At 38.4% G+C, this 20,988-nt stretch overlaps 1 protein-coding gene across 2 annotated transcripts in view; it reads left to right on the top strand.

Annotated features, from left to right (window-relative positions):
• Positions 1-5,427: 5,427 nt before the first annotated feature.
• Positions 5,428-20,988, top strand: part of LOC103050684 (ferric reductase 1) — a 41,293-nt gene continuing 25,732 nt past the window's right edge. Inside the window, exon 1 of one of the 2 annotated variants that reach the window (XM_088154541.1) lies at positions 5,428-5,528. The gene's annotated coding sequence lies outside the window, so the exon portion shown is untranslated. Of the gene's footprint in view, positions 5,529-13,478; positions 13,583-20,988 lie in introns of those variants that run through there. The other variant, XM_007421979.3, reaches the window with a different exon arrangement.

The raw sequence follows: 20,988 nt of genomic DNA, 5'->3' as shown, positions 1-20,988 counted from the left end.
TTCAGGAGTGTCATATGGTGGCATGAATATGACAGCAAATCCAGAACACTGAGGATAAGACATGACATTTTAATTGCCCTGCATGTTTACTGACATTGAACAGAATGCCTCAAATACCAAGTCAGTACCTTTATAAGACAAGACCAATTTACCCCTGTGGAAAATGTGGTAGGTTAGATTCCTCAGAGTTTTCAGGTTTAAACTGAAATCCTTGGAGGACCAGGATTTTTGATCCCATCCTGGTGTGATTTTACTTCTGCAAAATTATAATATGCTTTCTACTCATAAAGAATGTTTATTGGCACACCAAATTGGTTCACGTTTATTTATTAAAATTATTGAATATCCCTTAACTAAAAGAACGGGACGATTGGAAAGAGGGGCTGGGCTAGAAGAATAATATTTAGCTCATTCTCTCCCTGAATATAATTCATAGGCTAATCACGGCTACAATGAGTATTTGCAGCAAAGACATGGAACTGTGTATCATGTAAACATTTGCTATGCAAAATGTTTTGAATGTGAATTGTTTTGAAATTTTAATCCCTGGTTTTGAATGGGAAACATTCTGTCTCAAGCTTGAAACACTTCCAAAATGATTTAAAAAACTTATTTTGCCCTAACAAAGGTGGTTCAGATTCAAAACCTTTTGCACACCCCCAAACCCCAACATTGCAGGCTTGTTGACCCACAACTGCCATCACCCTTGAAATGTTCATGCTGGTTGGAAGATGCTGGGAGCTAAGCTTAACCAGGAAGGCACCCAAATGTAGAAAGTGTCTATAAATTGCAGTTGTTGAAGGCTAAATCTTTCTCTAGGTATAGTTAGAAGAATCAAAACAATATAAAAAAAGCAAAGCTTTGACTAATGTCTCATTAACCTATTAATACATATCTGTCCATATCTTCTCATTCCAAGTGCTGAGGATCCCTCGGGCTGGGTCCCCTTTGTGGGTCACTCTTGAACTCATCTTGTCTTTCCTGTGGACTCAATCCTTACCATTGATCAGAAAGAAATGACAGATAAATGACATAGTCAAATGTCCCACTGCTTGCCAGCACCTGCCTTCTAGGCCATGGGACAGCAGCTGCAAGAAGGACAACTGTAATGTGGCTCTTCAAGAAATTTCAGCCTTGGCAAGGGCCCAAAATACCTGTCCAGTACAGTCTTAGGGCTTTTCTCCATGGTTAAATTGCTATCCATCTGTCCCTAAACCAGTGCAAATATACACCAGCCTAAAATGTGCTGCCACTGCTTCTAAGCTATATCCTGCCTCTTTATAATCTCTGCTCTGACTTGCTGATGAATGGTAGTAATTTCAGATGAGCAGGGCATGTGGAGCAAATGCATTGCTGAAACCCAGGTTTAGTGCCCTTCTAGTTTAGTGCTTATTAGTTGATCAGTGGCTTTGTTCAGGCAAAGAGGTGTGGGTTTGGCCATTTAAGCTATCCTTTGCCTATGCAAAACAGAAATGAATAAACATGGGTCTAGACATCTTTCAGAACCAGCTAGTCAGCTCGCAACCACATTCATCAGCTATAAAGATAGATTCGGAGTTTGTGCATTTTGAAAGAAGCTAGACCTATATAACAGGTGAGGAGCATGGTTTGGTTGCTGGTGTGTATGTTTTGAGAGATAATCGATTTAAGTCTAGCCACTTTTCAAATATGCACTTTGGGGACTGGCTGGTTCCCCAGATCGGCAGCCATGACTAGCCCTCCTTCAGAACATGCCAGCCCGTAATTGTGCCCAACAGTCGATGAGTCAGATTCGTCTACTGCCCAAACCAGAATGGGCCTGAAGGACAGCAGGTTTGTCCCATGGTTGGATGCAAGTAGGAAAAGATCCTTAGGATGAAAATTGCAGCTACTCCATCAGCAGAAAGTAAAGAAAAAAATCTGCATTCTTCATTTTTGAACCAATGTTTTGATTTTTGTTTGTTTGTTCTACAATTATGTGTTTACTCTGACGTAGCCTGCCTCACAGAGATTCCTTTAATTTAACCACACCATGGGAAACAAGCAGCTTAGGCTGCCATGTGGAATTGGCGTTAAACTGCTTGGCTCCCATTCTGTTCCCAGCTGTTCCTGAAGATAACTTTAACAATTCCAGATCAGACTGTAGTAGTTTAGCAAAAGGGCTGGGTTGGTGCTTAGTCACTGTGGACTTTATTGATTATTCCCCTGAAACTTATCTTTCCTGCCCAAGTAGGGAAGGCAAGCTTTGCTGTCTGGCTTCCATATGGGAAGGTCTATCAGAGTCTGCCTTTTCCTTTTATGGATTGTTCCCTCCTTACCAGTTTCCATGTTTTTCCTTTGCTTTCCCAGATGGTTGCCTAGGTAGATGTTTTTACACCTTTTTTTTCACGTCCTCTCTTTTTACACTAATTCAGACCTCCCCATGCCCCCCTTGAACCTCATTGCTTCAATGCTGCAATTAATTTTTAAAAAGGGAAGCTGTTGTTCCTTCATTCCTTTCTGCCAATATGGGTCCCTAGACACTTTGTGGTAATGAAGAACTGATGATTGAGGTTCACTGAAGCAAAGAAGTAGTTTTCATTGAAAGTTTGTAGCTTCATTCTAATACTTCTACATTTCAACTTAGATTATTTTTTAAGGAAAGGAAACATTGCTGCAGAGCGGGCACCACATGGGGGTTTAACAAAAGGAGAGTATGCTTCATCCAGCCCGGGCAGAAGCTCAGAAGTTGCCCACTGGGTGATGTAAGGGTGGAACAGAAGTATGCTGGCAGAAGAGGTGAGGAAAACATGGTGGCCAGTAGACCAAACTGGACTCCATGGCTTTTCTAGGCAATTGTTGGCTGAAATGGCGGGAGGAAAAGCAGTTGCTGCTTCTGCTGCTGACCAGCTGAGAACATAGCAGCCCACTGTGAAAAAGCCACACAGGGCAGCCTCCAACCCTGGAGGGGACAAGTTGTTCCAAGTGCTGTAGGCAGAGTTAGCAATGTTGCTACACTGGAATCAAGTGTGGTTGCCTAATAGCTTGGAGGCCTTAAGACAGCTCAGGATAGAAAACAATACTTTTGAAGCGGAACTTCAAAGCATGGAAGGGAGGGTGCTTTTGTGGTGGGCTGGGAGAACGTGCCCATTCCTGCACACAAGAAATGGTGGGATTGTGGGTGGTCTATATTGGCAATGGGGCACAAACTGCAGATCTGGCCTAAGATTTTCTGAAAACATTACAGGAGAATAATAATGTCTTTTGTGTATGCATATGTTAAAAACCATGACACTGTTAACAATACAAATGAAGGAATAAATTATTTGAGATCCTTTCTTCGTATGCTTCATTTTCACCATTCTCATTATAATATTTTATTTTTTGTTCTAAAGGTCTCTTAAGGTAGTTTAGCCTCTTAAGTCCTTAATTTCCTGCAGAACTGTGCAAGATACTTTTAAAAGAACAAATTTAAGTTTGACTTATGTAACACCAGCCCAGTCTAGGTCCCACTGGTTGAAACAGAGCACCACTGACTAGAAGAAAATGTGCTTCAAAGTACAATCCTCTTCCTGCGTAGATCCATAAAATGTATGCATTGTAAGTAGATCATCTAGATCAACTTCCTTATCAGATCAGAAATCTACTACTGCAGCAGGACAAGCAGCCAGAAATAAGTGAAAGGTAACTGTGGGATAGCAGCTGTAAATTTCTTTCGAGTTCTTTCAAGCCTGCCTTGATTTGCCATGGGATGTTTAACCATAGTTGGTTATGACTAACTACCATTGCCTAGGTTCACCATTATACTAAATCCATAAATCATGGCTTAAAACTAGAATGGTTGGATTTATACAGCAAGCTAAACCAAAACCAAAGCATTCATGTTATGACTTTGTTCAGTGTGTATACTTCTGCATACTCCCATTGGTTAATCACCTCATATTTGGATGTGATGTGTTTTGATGCTCCAAAGATTTATATTTTGTCTCTTTTAAAAATCTTACCAAAACCTAAAGGAGTGACTAAGGTAAAGTAGCATGAGAACTACAAATGCTATATTCATAAATTTAGAAAAAAATACAAGTGAAGGAGTGAGGATAAGCATTTCTATATTGACTTTTGGATCAAGTTTCAGAAGTAATTTTGGCCCCTAGCTGATGTTCATTGATTGAATTGGAAAAGTAATAATCACATTTGGAATAAGGAAGAGTCGTATTTAAATTCGTAACCCCTACTGGTTTCCCCCAGTTCTAGGCAAATAATATGTACCATAGTTTTTTAAACCATAATGAACAGTACAGACTCAAATGGTAAGGAGACAGCCCCTTGGACCTCCTTTTCATTTCATAATAGCTGGACTGCAGAAACACAGATGACCACTAGATGGCTGCACAGGGCTACAGTTTTCTGTTTGTCTGGGCTGCTGTGCAGTGGTCATCCTCATTTTTGCAGTCCTGATAACAATAGTGCAAATAATTGACCCTTTGGGACAGTTTTTGAGGAATGTATAGCTGACAAATATTCACTCATTTTCTAGTATGTGAATTGTTTTAATTTTTTTTTAAAAAATGATAGAACTGTAATTTTGAAGTAGAATTCATGGGATGTAAAATCTGTAGCACTATTACTTTATGCCATTCCCTTCCTTGACTCCTCTACCAATAGGACTTGCATGAAGACTGGACAATAAGCAGATGAGAAAAAAAAGACAGACAAATTCTTCAAAATCACCGCTTTCCAAACTTTCAAATAGCTCAGTGGACTGCTTTAGTACAGGTAGTCCTCGACTTACAACCACAATTGGGATCAGAACTTCCATTGCTAAGCGATGCAGCCATTAAGTGAGTCATGCTTGATTTTATGACCTTTTTTGCCACAGTCGTTAAGTGAATCACCATGGACATTAAGCGAATCACATGGTCGTTAAGCGAATCCGGCTTCCCCCATTGACTTTGCTTGTCAGAAGCCCCCTGGGAAGGTCACAAATGGCGATCACATGACCCCGGGATACTGCAACCATCATACATACACACTGGTTGCCAAGTGCCCAAATTTTGATCACATAACTGCAGGGATGCTGCAACGGTCGTAAATGCGAGAACCAGTCGTAAGTCACTTTTTTCAGTGCCATTATAACTTTGAACAGTTGTTAAATGAATCATCATAAGTCGAGGATTTCCTGTATTTTAATATTGATGCATGTATCTAAATAGCTTGTCAGCTATTTTTCTACATGCTGTTGACATTGTACAATAAAATAAAACAATTCTATTCCCAGCTGGATGTTTTTGTAATGCTGCAGAAGAAAATGCAGTTGGTGAGATTGTTGCTCCACAGTTTGCATATCCATCTGGCAGACTGAGCTGGTTCAAAACCCACTGGGATTGCATCATAACTCGCTAAAGAATGGTTGGTTAAATTGTTGTTATGCAAATTCACTCACATGTTTAATTCCTGGTTTAGTGTGTTGCAAGCGTCCAAGCAGTTGGTTTAAAAAAGAATGGAGGATCAGCTAACAATGGGAAGACAGCTATGGATTGTCTTCAGAAGCCGCCTTACTTCTGTCACAAGTAAGAAATACTCCAAAAGAAGGAGGGAACATATTTACATATAAATAAACTATATGCAAATTTAGAAATAACTGCAATTTAAATAGAAAAGTAATTGATCTCACCATGGTAAGACAGTGTAAGCAGGGGCCTGGGTGTCTACCCAGTCTGCTACTCTGGTGCTAAATATGGGCAACTTTGAGAAACCTTCCCAGTCTTAGGTACCTGTTTCTCGGTGTTGTGAAGCAGTAGACAATTATTGTTCAATTTATTATTGTTGTATTCTTATTGCCAATGAAAGGGGGGGTGGCCTAAGGGTTGTTGTTGTTTTTAACCTCTGTTGCTAAAATAGCTTGACCAGTCTTGGGGCTGTAGTTTTATTCAGCAAAGGGATCCAGCTTCTGAAGTCCACCTTCAGAAATTCACTGGTGACTTTGGGCCAGTCACTGCCCAACCTACCTCACAGGGTTGTTGTTGTGGGGAAAAATAGGAGGAGGGAGCACTATATACTCCACAAATTCCTGGAGAAAAAGTGGGATATTATTTAACAAAGAAATAAGTAAATAAATATGTTTTAGGCTGACAGTGGGGGGAGCAGACACTACACTGACTACCTCAGAAGAAAGGTGAGATAAATATATAATGAATAAAAACGTTCTTAGCCTTTGTTTTGGTAAAAGAGAGAGAGAGAGAGAAAGAGAGAATTCTTGCATTTAGTGCCATCTTGTGGTCTTTCCATAGAAAAAGCATAATTAAAGGCAAACCTTTAAACAGAAATCGAAGTTACAATATGCTTGTGTAGAGATGAGAAAGGAATGGAAAGAGAGAATTATTGGCCAGGAAGGGATCCTTAAACATTCACTAACTTTTTCCTGAAGATCCCATGCACATTTGCAGTGTTTATTTCATTTTTTACCAAGTGGTTTAAGCCAAAGAGTGCTAAGCAAATTGTACCTAGCAATTGGAAACTTCAAAGATGTTTTGAAGCAGATTTCTGAAACTGAATCTGAAGCACTGCCCAACTCTACTTATAAGTAGACTGTATTAATCAAGGATATGGTGATCGGAAAAGGATATTTACTATTTTGAAGCTTAGTGTGGGTGGCTGGTGTGGGTCTTCCGGGCTGTGTGGCCGTGTTCTGGAAGTTTTGTTTCCTAACGTTTCGCCAGCACCTGTGACCGGCATCTTCAGAGTGCAGGAGCACAGACAGGAGCAATTCTCTCTGTGCCCAGGGTGATGTGACCCTTTTGTGGGTATTTATAGAGATCTGAGGGGGGGGGGATTGGGGGGATTGGGGGTGGGGGGTTGGGTTACTGAGTGGCTGCTTGTTTTGGTGTCAGTTTCTGTGTGTATCTTCCTGGGGATTAGGCAGGGTTTTTTCTTCTCTTGAATTGTTAACGAGGGGCTGCTGGGGGTGATTAGCAAGTTCATTGTGTGAACTGTTCACATGTCCTGGTGGTTGAGCTGAGTTCGTTGACCTTTTGCAGGCTGTATTTTTCAGGATTGGTAGCCAGGTTTTGTTGATTTTTAGACTCTCCTCTTTTTTATTGAAACTGTGCTGGTGTTTGTGAATCTCAATGGCTTCCCGGTATAGCCTGGTATAGTGGCTGTTGGTGTTGTCCAGTATCTTAGTGTGGGTACTTTTAATCAGCTTCTTTTTTATTCTGTTAGATATCTTATTGTAAAAGAAGACAGGCAAGATAAATGCTACACTCCCCCCCTTTTAAATTGCAATATTGTTGTAACTATCTAAAAATAGTTACCCCTGATTATATTTTGAAACATATGTCATCGTTGGTGCAACGTAATTGTTTTTATAAGTTGACACTTGAAGAGATCATGGAGTTCACAGCTATCCCACATCATCAGGAAAAATATACTTTTTCTATGCACTAGTAACACTGTCACAGTTCTGAACATGATTTAAAAAAAATTTTTTAAAATGAAAACCTACTTTAGTGCAAAATATATTTGATTTCCTATCTCTCTTTTTTCCTCCCCTAATCCTGCTACTGTTGGCATTCTTTTTTTAGGTCAATTGACAGGTTGCTGTAATATTTCTGAAATGAAAATATGTATTTTACGTTATATTTCTATGGCAATGACATACCTAAAAGCTCAGACAACATTTTCTATCAGGTTGGGCACTAGATGCAGCTTTACAGAAATAAGAGAATTTTAAATGCAACAGAGTAGCTTTAAAATATAATACCTTGTTTATAACAGGAAGAGAGGAGTTCTCGCTGGTTTCCACAAGTATGATTACTAAAAGAGTATATAAATGTTAGCAGCGTGCTTTTATTTTTTGGTCTGAAATATGAAAAATTATACCTTGGTATGTAATCACTTGGCCTACTCAGTAAGATTACCATTGAATGTTTATTAGTATTTCCTTGGTCTTTTGGCAGAGACTATGATTTTGGTCTTACGGTAATTACAAATTGGGCATCGAAGCAGTATTAACTAAGGGCCTTCAAGACTTTCCTGAGGCCAGCTGGAGTCTGTGATAGCATCATGCCATCATCTGCACAGACATGAACAGCAGTTGTTCCCTAGTCAATTTGGAGGTGTGTATATCCAAGTCCATGAAATATTTAACGGCTTTATTACTATAAATGTGGAAAAGTAAGGAGAGTAGCACAACTCTGCTTCTTTTTGGAGTCGACAGGGCTAGAAGGTTGACCATTAGTGTTATGTTAACCTTTATGTTTGTATTTTTATGTACCATGTAAATAGTAACAACCACCTGTCAATGGTGGAATTTTTAATGTCTAGTAATAGTTTCGAAATAGAGTCAAATGCATACCTGAAAGAGCTCTTCTTTGTTTGGTGGTACATTTTTCAACCAAATGCTGTAGTATAAGAGCCTGATCTATTAAGACTGGTCACACCTATTTGCAGAAGAGGATCATGTATTTCCTGTCCATTTACCGAATGAAGCTAGTCTATAACCATTTTCCCTGCTCGCAAATTCCATTAAACCTGAATCAGGCCACCTCACTCTACAACAACTGGTTGATAATATAACATGTCCTTAAAAAGATGTTGGGAGATTGCACCTGTGTGTCAAAGATAAATGATCATTATTAGAACAGGAGTCTGTTCCAAAACACTTGATCAAACTCACTAGACTATGCAAAATCAACATGTAATACAAGGTCAATAACTGAGAGCTTGATCAAAGTTGGGGTTTCAAATCCCAGAATTGTCAGCCATGTGATCAGCAAAGGCTGATCATTCTTCAAATGATTGTTTGATGTAGGTATTCTGGTATAGTTTTTTTCTGTACAATAATGAAATAAATCACTACAAAGAATAATTACCGTTCCTTATATACTAAGCTATCTCATTATGCCCAGAGATGATTAGACAGGTTAGTATAAAGAATAAGTAAAGTCATAAATTGTAATTATGTTCTGGGCTTCTGGATGACATAATTGAAAAGACAGTCAGGTAGAAATTACATGGTGTCCAGTCTGCAACTTCTCCCCCATTAATTGTTATCCAGTAACAGTGTACTTGTTTTAAATGGACATGTTTATTCTCAAGTTGATGTGCATAAAGCAGGAATTTTGAGAGCAAGTTGTGAGCAGTCTAAGGAGGCTTACCCATTCACAAAACAGCTGCCATGCAGATATAATCAATTCCAAAACATTGATTTACAAGAATGCTACCTCTTACCCTCTTCTTACTCTACCCTGTTACTTTTATCTTTTTTTCTGAATGGGTGGGTATGTTTATAATCATTCAACAGGCTGATGAAGGGGCTAAGTGGCATTTTTGAGGTTAAGGAGCATTTTTGGAAATAGAACTGATGCTAGAAGCTGGTCCTTTACAATATACCACTGTTCTGTTTTTAAGTGTATGCGTGGGGTGAGGGCACTGAGTTAGATACCTGGTCCAACAACAAATGAACAGAGCACCCAATGCTACAAATACATAGCAATGACAAACTTTATGTTAATATTTTGAGTTGCCCATCTTATCACCTTCAAGACAGTAAAATCAGAGGGAAATCATTTTGATCTTATATGTGACTACATCCTACAAAAAGGGCCTTGGCAGAGATGAATGTAATCTATCTCTTAACAACCATACACTGAGTTTGTTCACATGTCATATAAAGCTAGGTTATCAATCAACCTAGCATATTGTTCAGACTTTACATCAAACCATGGTTAACAAGAGTACAGTACCTAAGTTTCAAAAATCCAGATAACTACTAGATGGCAGCAGAGAATAAGAGATTTCTCTTTCATTACTGCCATTTATATAAGGCAGCCTTACCTGAGACTAAACAGTGACTGCAGTTTTTACCCAAAGTTTGTTGTAAGGTTATCCACTCATGTGAGTGGGTTCTTCTGAAGTTCACCTTCCCTTCTTGCCCCCGTTACTAGAGAATGGAGCTTAGAGAATCCATAAATGGGGTTGTCCTAGCTGCACGTTCTCTTGTGCATATATGGTTGGGTGGGGTTGCGGTTAAATGGGGACAAAAAGACAGTGGAGAGACACTAAGCTGTTCTCTATCCTGTCTGTGTTGACTCTAACTCTGCTCAAGATACAACTGACTTAAAAAAAATGGCATTGTGAAGCTGGCTTTGCTGGATTCCCACCACAAACTGACTTCTATTTGTTGGACTTGGTGCCAGGTGAATGGGCTTTTTACCCTAGACTAAGCTAGGTGGATTGTGTGAACCTGCCCTATGAATAATCATATCTTGGCTTTATGGTGATCAGTTGGCTGATTGGACCTTCTGACAGGTGTAAAAGGTGGGTATTACAGTATAAGCAAATAGACCAGATTTTGACCAGTTAATAGAACTGGTAGAAGTTCAAATGTGAAAGCCCAACTAGTCTGATTTGTAAATGCTGGCTTATAGCTTAGCATATTGTACAAATGTAGCCCACTGTGGTTTAATCATCAGAAAGGCTGAATGAAGAAAATGGACACCTTCTCATCATGTGTCCAACATACCTAATCTTTAGCTTCGTTATTAGCACTTCTGGTGAGCATTCTGGTTTTTCTTCATCTAGTACTGAATGATTTGTTCTTCCTGAAATCCAAGGTACTGACATCAATTTTCTATAGCACCACAATTCAAAGGCATAATTTTTTCTTTGTTCAGCCCCCCTGATGGCCCAATTTCCACAGTCCTATGGTACAACTGGGAAAACCATTGGCCTTGATGATAGGTAGTTTTATTGCCAGTGAAATGTCTCTTCAAGTTAATATTTTGCCTAGATCTATCGCAATCTTTCTGCCAAGTAGCAGACATCTTTATTTCATGCCTGTAGCTACTATGTGTTTTGGGACCTAAAAAAAAAAGTCTGTAACTGCTTTAACTTTTTCACCTATTTGTATTGGGTTGCCACTGTCTGCTGACATAATCTTAGCAAACCAGCTTTTGTGCTCTTTTTTGCTCATCTTCAGCAAGAGATTCCCCAATTTTGTTTTGTCTCCAGACTTCAAAGGGGTATCACCAGCACATCTGAAGTGGTTGATGCTATATTGATGGGCTTGGCTTGGACTTAAACTGACATAAATCTATCTGTGTGTGTGTGTTTAGATAAGCATTAACTTTGACATCCTTTTGTTCATGATGGTTACTTTATTTCTTCTATGATTTTCTGGTCTGCAGTAGAAGATCTGATATTATTCTGATGTGATATGACCCATTCCGGTCCATTCACTTTGCAGATTTCCAGAATGTCAACGTTCAGTCTTTACATTTCTGGTAAACCTGGCTTCATTCATGGTTGTGATATTCTATGTTCCAATGATATAGGGAATATGCAGGCTGCATCTCCCCACACCACATTCATTGACAGCCAGCCTGTATCTGAGTTTCAATCAATATTCAAGAGGGAGAGATGTTTTTGGCATCTAGACACATTCATGTGCCCCAACCCCTCTCTCTCCTGGATAAGAAAAGGTTTTTTCTTTTTAAATCTTGAAAGGGAGCTCCAAGACATATGGAAGAATGCTAGGAGAATGAAACAGCACCATTGTTCTCCTTCAGCCTCTGATTAAAATAGAATTTCCAAGAAGAAGGAATTTCCAGACAACAGTTGGAGCAAAGGGAAATCTGTGGCAGGGGACAAGTATTCTATATAGCAGTGTTTCTCAACCTTGGCAACTTTAAGACGTGTGGACTTCAACTCCCAGAATTCCCCACCCCCCTTGCTGGCTGGGGAATTCTGGGAGTTGAAGTCCACACGTCTTAAAGTTGCCAAGGTTGAGAAACACTGCTATATAGACATAGAAAAAACAATGTAACTAGAAACTGCATGTTTCTGTGTGTACTTAAGACTAATATTCTTTTCGTCTGGACAGAATAGGCAGTTGGATACTTACTATCAGCTTTCTTTCATCTTTTCATCAGGCTGGATGTAAATATTACTTTCCTGATATATCATGTTATCATCATCATCATCTACAATAATAGAAATGGGCAATTTGAAGTAGATCATTGCCATCTTAGTGTAAACCATTTGCCAATGGTTGTATATTATAATTTAGCAGTTTTAGCTACAGCAACCTTGCATGTTTACACTTCTAATATTTAAAGTTAAAAAGTGACTTTACATTTTTCATTTTTGGAAAATAAAATTTGATTTCATTTTTCTTTTGTGAGATTAGACTTATCTCCCCAAAAGCTGGGGAGAGGAAAAAGGACTGAGACTTCTACTCATGTGCCTCTGTGCTACAAGGCCAGGAGATTATACTATAAAGATTATTTCATTTCTCTCAGCCAGAAGAGCAGTATGGATTTGGGAGCCCTATGTCTTTCACAGCCTGGAGTTAGGGGATAGGGCACCATGTAAGACAGGTGGCAGGAAGACAGGCGGCAGCAGCAGCAGCAATCAAGCAGTTACACCAAATCAAGAGGACAATCCAGGGTGAGTTGACCCAGTGATATCTGGGAGAGGAAATTTGAAACCTCCAGTCTTTCACCATATGGGCTCAGCCTTGCTGTACTCTAGCCTCAAACTTTCATTTTGCCTTTGGCTGTGTCAGCAGAATTAAATTAGTTTGAATGGTTGGGAATTGGTATTCCTGTCTGTATTCCAAAATACAGATGTCTGCCTAGTACACACAAGGGAATATGTTTCTGATATTAATTTTATTTTAGAAATCCCTGTTCCAGTTCATATCATTCCAAATTTTACACTGTCTTGTGAGGCAATTATCACCCCAATTTCCTTCCTTTCTTAAATATGTTTTTTTATCTTTTACCTGGTGAAGTGATAATCCTATACTCATTTACTGATTGAAGCCAGTGAGATACTCACAACTATATTTTCTGGTTACCAGTCCATCTACTTGACCATCGCCGTATCATCCCCTCTCAACATATCCCAAGGCTAAGTGTCTGCTCTGGCATGTCCCATTTTATTGTCAACATTGTCCCATTAGTCTTTTTAGCAAAAGAGAGGCAGCATCTAAAAATTAGCATGCAATCCAATCTTACTTGGAAGCAAGTCCCGGGGAGTTCAATGAGGTTTCTCTTGAGTAAGTTGGAGATTGGTGTTCTGCTCTAACCAGACACGCCATCCGAGTGATGCTTTCTCGTTCTGCCAGCCGGCTGGAAGTCTAAATACGCGTAGATGTGCTTCCCTTAGCGATGGTGTAGCTGGTTCCCACGCTAAATTATAAACCTGCAACCACCTTATGGCTGAGGCGTCTTGCGGGATCCCAGCCGTTCTTTCAATAGCCGTGCTACCTTCTTCTAGGAGGGCTGAGCTCCAGAGGACTCGATGCCTAGCGATCAAATATTTAGGCGATCGAGCCGTTTTGAGGGGTTGGGCGGGAAGGGCACGCTCTTGTTTCCCCCCCATCGTGAAAGCGTCTTCCTTCGAGTTTCTCCAAAGATGAGTTTGGCTCCCTCGCTATTTTTCTCGGCTCCGCCCCCTCTGAGATGCGATACAGGAAGAGTCTCTATAGATAAAGCCAGCCTGTTCGTCTGCGTGCTCGATAGCGTTAACGTACTGGCTGCGGGTAGGAAGTCTTCATTCCTTGCTGCTGTCATCGGGCAAAAGTTTGGGTGGTTCAGCTTATGCGGGGTTCGGCAAGGTAAGAAACGGGTGTCTGAGAAATCTAGACATTCAGAGGGGATATGCAAAGTAGGGATGTGAGAAATAGCGTGTACTTCAACGTAATAACATAAAATAATCCCTCCAGTTAATGTGAGGCAACGCGTGTGAGCAAGTTTATAGGAAGCTGGCCTTGCTGTGGAAAGGACTTCGCTGCTACAGAAAGTAGAACGGCTGAATTAGTTCATTAAAACAGGGACGTGCTGGGTCATTTGTTAAGGTAAATGCAGAAACTTTCATTAGACTAAATCCAGGCGTTTGTTGCCATCGCTTCTTGTATCTGCTAAAGCTACCCAAGTACATTGCTAGGATTAATTTAAAGAGGACGTGCTGGTGCCCTGTTTTTTAGGAAGCCCCTTTGAAAGTGAAGTATAAATGAAGACACGTTTGGGGTTTATGAAAAACCCTGGCTAGGCCTTCTGGAGCACACTGCTATTTTGTAAGAGTGCGCCTTGCAAACACTTACGCTGTCTTCTTCACTCTGTGTAGGATTAGCAATGGCGAACATGTCTTCAAGGGAACTTTTCTTCTTTTACCCATCAACTTATTGAGAAATCTCAGTATTGTCTGGAATGCACTCAGCAAGGAAACATTTTCTTTTAAAAAGAAACGTGTTACTGTACTTTTTAATATATTCAGTAACATGAATGGAGTGTGCAAAAGGAAAAAAGTGGTGCAGAAGGCTAATATGGTGAAAAACACACTTTGATAAATTGCATATAACATTGGATTTTGGATTGGCCTCCTCCTCATGTATAAAATGTTTAACAAAAAGTTTCATGATAGCGCCACTTACTGCTTGTAGGAATGCAAAAACTGAGTAAATTGTTCATGGTAGGGTTTCAAAGTAGGCTTTCAAGTAATTCCTAGACAATCCTGCTATGTTATTTTCTAGATAAATATAAGTCTTAGAGGCATAAGAGATGCTGCTGGATATGAAATATCCGACAGTATTTGTTTTGTAATGCTTGTACAATATTTTAATTATGCTTAATTATTCTCAAGGAATGATTTGGGAGGGATTCAATCCGTCATCCATATTCACCCTGATTTAATTTATATTGAAAGCATTTCTGAAATAATGGCTTTAAAACATTTGATGGTCAAACTCTCCCACTCCAAGCTGCATAACTAACTTTAGAATCCTAAAAGAAATCCTTTAAATATACATACATACATACATACATACATACATTCCCTGTTTACTTTTTTAGAGTTCAAAAGATGTGCAGTCAACCATGGAGTGACAATCTTCCAATCCTTCTATAAAAGCAGCTGAAATATAGGAAGTTTCCTAAATAGAAGTTCTTCTAGCACATCATAGAAAAATGAATCACAAAGAAGCAGTTATTAAAATAATTTGGTTCCCAAATTCAGTTGCAAAATATAACTTCATTGATTTGATTCCCCTTTGTGCTTGGATGGTTAAATCCATGCCTGATTATGAAACTTAATAGGTGCTCTTGAAACCTAGTAGCTATCTTTTGGACTAAAATTTTTATTATAGATTCTTTATGGATAAAATGTGATGGAGATGGCATATACTGCATTGAGCTCCTTGGAGGAAAGCAGGTAAATTAAGGGGATGGATGGATCAGCAGGGTAGACATTCCCTGATAATCTTGTATTTCACTGATGTCGTGACCTAAAGGCCATTTAATCATAATTTGGAAGAGTGCATTTGAACACAAACTGTCAGAGCTGTTTCATTGAGTGTATACCCTTGGGTGTACCTCAGAACAAATATTTTCTGGCCCAGTGAAGCTTGGCTTTTTCCTCTAGAAGGCCAGCTGTATTTAATCTGTCTTGTTGGATTCTGTCAAGCATTATCAGCTGTCGGACTCTTCTTTTCTGACTCAGCCTTGTATATGGAGCTCTGTTTGCAAAGTCCAAATGGGTCATCTTGATGTAGCAATAACCTAGTAGTCTAGCTTTCTCAATGACCAGTAAGTGACAACATTATCATTCTTAATATGTTACCTTTTAAAAAAAAATAGTATGCAGCCTTCTTTGTGATCAGGCATTCATGGAAAAATTGAACTATTCCTGAATCTCGTCTTTTTTCTGCCCTTACTCTGCAAATAATGATATTGGAATGCCTAAATAATGTGGATAACAGCATAAATATATTTTATTTTCAGTGAAACATTGATCTTGTGTACTATATTCTGATAATTTTCACTGGCAAGTACACTTTATTAAATTTATTTCCTAGTAATTATGCTTAACATTTATTCTTTACATTTATATCCTACCTATTCTGTAGTAATTCTAGCATTCCCTCATCCATATTTTAATCCACAATATTCCTGTGAGATAAATTGGGCAGAGGGATGGTGACTAGGGCCAAAATCACCCAGTGACTTTCCTTGGCTGAGGTGGACTGAAATCTGGGTTCCTTGGTCGCCAGTTCTAATATAACACCTTTACCACTATACCTACTGAAACCTAATTCAGATTTTTGCTGCTCTCTCATGACCATTTCTTCCATATTCCTTCTCAAGAACCTAAATCAAGAGATTATATTGCTGTTCTCCCAGGAGGGCCTCATTCTCTATGTTGTGTATAAAATAGAATAGTCATCCCATGATGGTAGTCTAGTGATTCCAATGCATGGAAATTGATATTTTGACAGCAACTTTATCTATACAGTAACTGGCTAATGAAAAGTAGCCCATTTCTTCGACTAACAAAACCATTGTAGGTCCTTTAATATTAGAGGTGGCTTTCTTGAGTAGTTGTCCAAGAAGTGCCTAGGCTTTATTTATCAAGGAAATTTTGAAAGCTACCTCCTTCCTTCCTTTCTCTGTATGTTTCTTTGTTTGTTTTAACCTTCATTTCATGAATATCCTCATTGGTGTATGATGGGGTGATGGTAGTCATTATTAGAAACAGAATTAATATTGTATTAATGAATAATTCAGGAAGTAGATGGAAAAAGGTCTTCCTTTGCAAGTTCCATTAATATGATATGACAAAGTAGTTCTTAGGGTGGCCATATATTGTTCTTTACAGAAGACAGGATTTTATTTGGTGGGCTGTCAGAAGACAGTCCTGTTTGAAAAATTATGCAGTCCATGTCTGGAAATGGAGCTCATATTTGATAACTCTTAAAGTGTAGTTAAGCTTGTCTTTTGCTATACATTTCCTCTAATAACACTAATTTAGTATAACTGGCAACATTATAAATAACAAGTCCCTATGATTTTGCTTTTAATATAAGTTTCTTATGATTTAGTCTCTTGCAGTTATGAATAATGTGGTCAGATCTGTTTGGGATGGCTTTTGGGGACTAAGAGTTATAGAATATTTTCAAATAAAATAATCAAATCCTAACTCTGCCTCCAGTCTTAGACTAGATTCACGCATCACACCAAAGTTTAAAGCATGATTTATGGCTGGGATCACACAACATGCTAAGCCCAAACCAACCACATCGTGGTATGAAACTGCAAGTGAACCTAGTATTAACGGTAGTAATACAAAACCTTTTCTTTCTGTCTCCAAATTGATAGGCTCACCCAAACCTATAATATTTGTGAGTGTAAGGAAGAGGACTTTGATGGAAATATGCAGGAACCGTTACCTAGGCAAAAGGGGCTGAAACATTTTTTAAATTCAGAGCAACATTCAGAAGTGGTGCAGGCAGATAGCTTTCTAATTCACTGGAGTACAAGAAGGAGGGAGAAGTACAACACAATCAGACTGGCAAGATTCTGTTATTTTAACCAATCTTGATAAAAGTACGCTTCTTGTGGAGTCGATTTCCTGGTCTGATAGTGGGGTTCACAGTATCTCATAATCTTTCTTCAAAACCAGCTAATTGCCTTGATTGGGAAATTCCTAGCACTGTCTTTCAAGTAACTCAGTTCTTCCACACTGATGTTAGATCACAGATCAGTGACTCATGTAAGTTTCACAGTGCTGAGTTCTTCTTTTTTTTTTTTGAGGAAAAATTTCAACAGTGAAGTTCTTGGAGTTCTCTGAGCTTGGTTGTTTTCTTGCAAACGTTTCGTTACCCGGCTAGGTAACAACTTCAGTGCTAGAATGGAATGGGGTTTGCTCTCTGTTTATATACTGTGGCATGCCCTGCCGGTGTTGGTGTTGGTGTTGGTGTGGGTGTGGGTTTTGTTTTGTTTTATTTTTTTCCTCTGGTAGTTCCCTGATTAGAGTATCGTTTACTCCTTGATTGTCTGGTGATAATCTATGTGCCTGTTGATGGCTGCCTTGTCTGAATACCAAGCTTCCAGGAATTCCCTCACATTTTTGGATTTAGCTTGGTCTAAGTTGCTGACAGATAAACAACATCTACACACTATTCAAAAGAGACAATAGAAAGGAAAACAAAAGATCAGAACATCTCCTCACCAGCAGTCATCACCCAGAGAAGCAGGGATTAACACCAAGATTATCACCAGACAATCGAGCAGTAAACAATACCCTAATCAAGGAACTACCAGAGGGGGAAAAAAATAAAACAAAGCAAAACCCACCCACTCACCCCCACCAACACTGGCAGGGCAGGCCACAGTATATAAACAGAGAGCAAACCCCACTCCATTCTAGCACTGAAGATGTTACCTAGCCAGGTAATGAAACATTTGCAAGAAAACAACCAAGCTCAGAGAACCTGAAGGACCCCACAGTTGAACCCTGAGATATATATATTCTCTTCTATTGGAAAAATTTCAAGCTCATTCATCTCTTCAAGGCTTTTTATATTTGTAAAGAGCTCAAACATAAAATGAACTTTGATTATTTGCATCTGAATTCAAAGAATGAGTTATCAGCATAATCTTACTATACTAATTAGACCCCTTTTAAGCAAGTTGTGTAGGCACCATATAAAATTAAGACATAACAATAGTACAATAAAAATGTAAATGAATTGTAGAAGTGCAGAAATTAAGTGCATAATTTTCTATGAGCAAAAGCTTAGAATTATGAGCTCAGAATCAGAATTTGCTCTCTGTACTTTAGATATTTTTCTTTTTCCTTTTTTCCTCTCTTCCCTTAATTCTTACTGTTTCTCACTTTTTCTTTTATCTTTTCATATCTTTATCTTTTCTCTAATTTTTTCTTTATGTTTTTGTAGTTTTTAATCCTGTATAGAATTCTTTCTTAATAAAAATGACATATATTATAAAGAATTTGCTCTCTGTAAATGGTATATGACTTGAATTGGGAACATTAGAGCAACTCATATCTGGAATGCAAGCATAGTACCTAACTTCCAAAGTAGTAGTAGTAGTAGTTTTTACTATTATTATTGTCCAGTTCCAGCCATTGTGGAAAATGTATTCAAAGGGAGGAGAGTTTATAAGGGCTGTTTGTTAGGGCTCTTCCACAGGTCAGCAGTGAAGTTCTGTTATCTAGCATGGGATCCAGCAGAAAAGTATGCCTTGCTTAAATAGGTGCTGATCACATTTCCTTTTTTTTAAATAGTAATTTTATTAAAGGTTAAAATTACAACAGTAAAAACTAATACAGACTAAAAAAAAAAAGACAGAATAAAAAAAGAGTAGAAGGTGCAGAAAAGAGATTAAAAAAGGAAAAAAGAGAAATAGAAAAGAAAGAAAAAATAAGAATATAGTAAAGAAAAAAAAGAAATATATAAAGAAGTGACTTCCCACCTTCATCACAAGAAGTATAAGCAATTTTAGTAACTTATCACCTCCTCTTAAAATAGAACAAATGATCTCTTCTTCCCATATCCCATCTCGTATCTATAAACAAATCCATAAAGCATTGTCGTTTCAGTCTTGGTTTTAGCAAAAGTCCACTAAGGGTTACCAGAAATAACAACATATCTATTTTAACCCTGATCAAATAAACCAACTTTATATTCCTTCCTTTTACTTCTAACAGTCTTAATCTTTAGTCCATTCAAATAATATTGTAGAACTTGATTTCTTTTCATTTTTTCTTTGCCCCTTCTCATGACATTCTTCAAAATATTAACAAGCCTCTTTTGTAAATCCAATATAGGAAAATTATCCAGGTCACTCTCTTGATTTATTGTTTGTATTTCCCTTTTAATGATTAAAGCATCAGACGGTTTCTTTTGTATGTCCAGTGTAACATCTTTTTCCATGTCATTCTTATAGCCTGTCATTTGTAAACCTACTTTCAACTCAGTCATGATCTTGTCAAGGAGAACTTGTTCCTCTTCCATAACATCTTTTAGACACAGTCTAGCCACAGAGGCAGATGTGTCTGCTGACACTATTAATGTTAACTTCTGAGTCTATTTTTCAAAAAACCCTTCAATATGTGCAATGTTAGAATATTTTTCTTCATTCTGTAACTGTAAGTTGAGTTTGTGTTCTTCTCCTTTAATTGTAATCTTTGGTTCCTTCTAGTGTCCAGTTTTTAAAAACTTACAATATATTTTTTTAAAAATTAAAAACAAAAGCATTTTCCCATGGGAAGAATTCTTTATAATTAATTCCAAAATCTTATTTCAAATTTATCTGGACCCTTAGTCCATTTGTAACTTTCCAAATCAAAGTTTTAATCAACCTTTTGCTGTTTATTCTCCAATTTTTTTTAAGTTCTTAAACTTGTGGTTAAAACTTTCTTTCAATAAGGATTGAAGGAAACTCATCCAGTGTTTTCAGACTTGTCTATTGAAAAGTTTCTAATATCTGAAAAGCAGTTAACAAGCAATTTCAGAAAGTGATTAGAAAAGAAGTGTGTAGAATGTGAAGCCAACTAGAAAGACTTGAGTACAAAAATCCAGTTGGCCATGAAACTAGGGAATCCTAGGCCAGTGACTGTCTCTTAGCCCAGTTTATCCATCAGGACTTTGGTGAGGATAATGTCTCTCTTCCTCATCAAAGGCAGAATAAAATAGGGTTTCTTGGCCAGAAGAAAGTAGTAGCAGGAATTTATATTTTTAATTTATGTTATATATACTATAGTAAAGATCTGTTCCCAGCAGAAATTAGTTATCTTAGAAATGATCTCATGTTCTCTGTCTCTCTGCTGGTGGCAATACTGGTTCATCTTGTCTGGGCCTTAAGCATGATAGGACTGGTTAATGGGAGACTACAGGGAATTATCAGGGACTAGTAGGGACATGCAAAACCTGTATGCTCTTCTGTATGCAGCACAATAGGTAGGTTTCATGTAGTTTGTATTCAGACCAAAACATACATGTTTGGTCCAGGTACAGAATAAACCATGGTTCTTTCATTCTGGATATGGACCAAAACAATTGTTCTAGGAGGGAGAAGTCAAGGTTGACAGTAGTAATGGTGGTTGAAGGGAAGCAGGGGAGGAAGGCAAGGTGGATGGGATGGTAGAATATGCAAGACTAGGACACTGGTGATGGCTGAGCGGGGAGGCAGGGGTCAGAAGGAAGAAAAGGTGCTGGATAGTCTG

This window comes from Python bivittatus, unplaced genomic scaffold (genome assembly GCF_059951505.1).
Source record: "Python bivittatus isolate LINGU-HERP-01145 unplaced genomic scaffold, Pbiv_v1 ctg000700_np1212, whole genome shotgun sequence".
Lineage (NCBI taxonomy): Eukaryota > Metazoa > Chordata > Lepidosauria > Squamata > Pythonidae > Python > Python bivittatus.
This window is presented reverse-complemented; position numbering and strand designations above follow the sequence as displayed.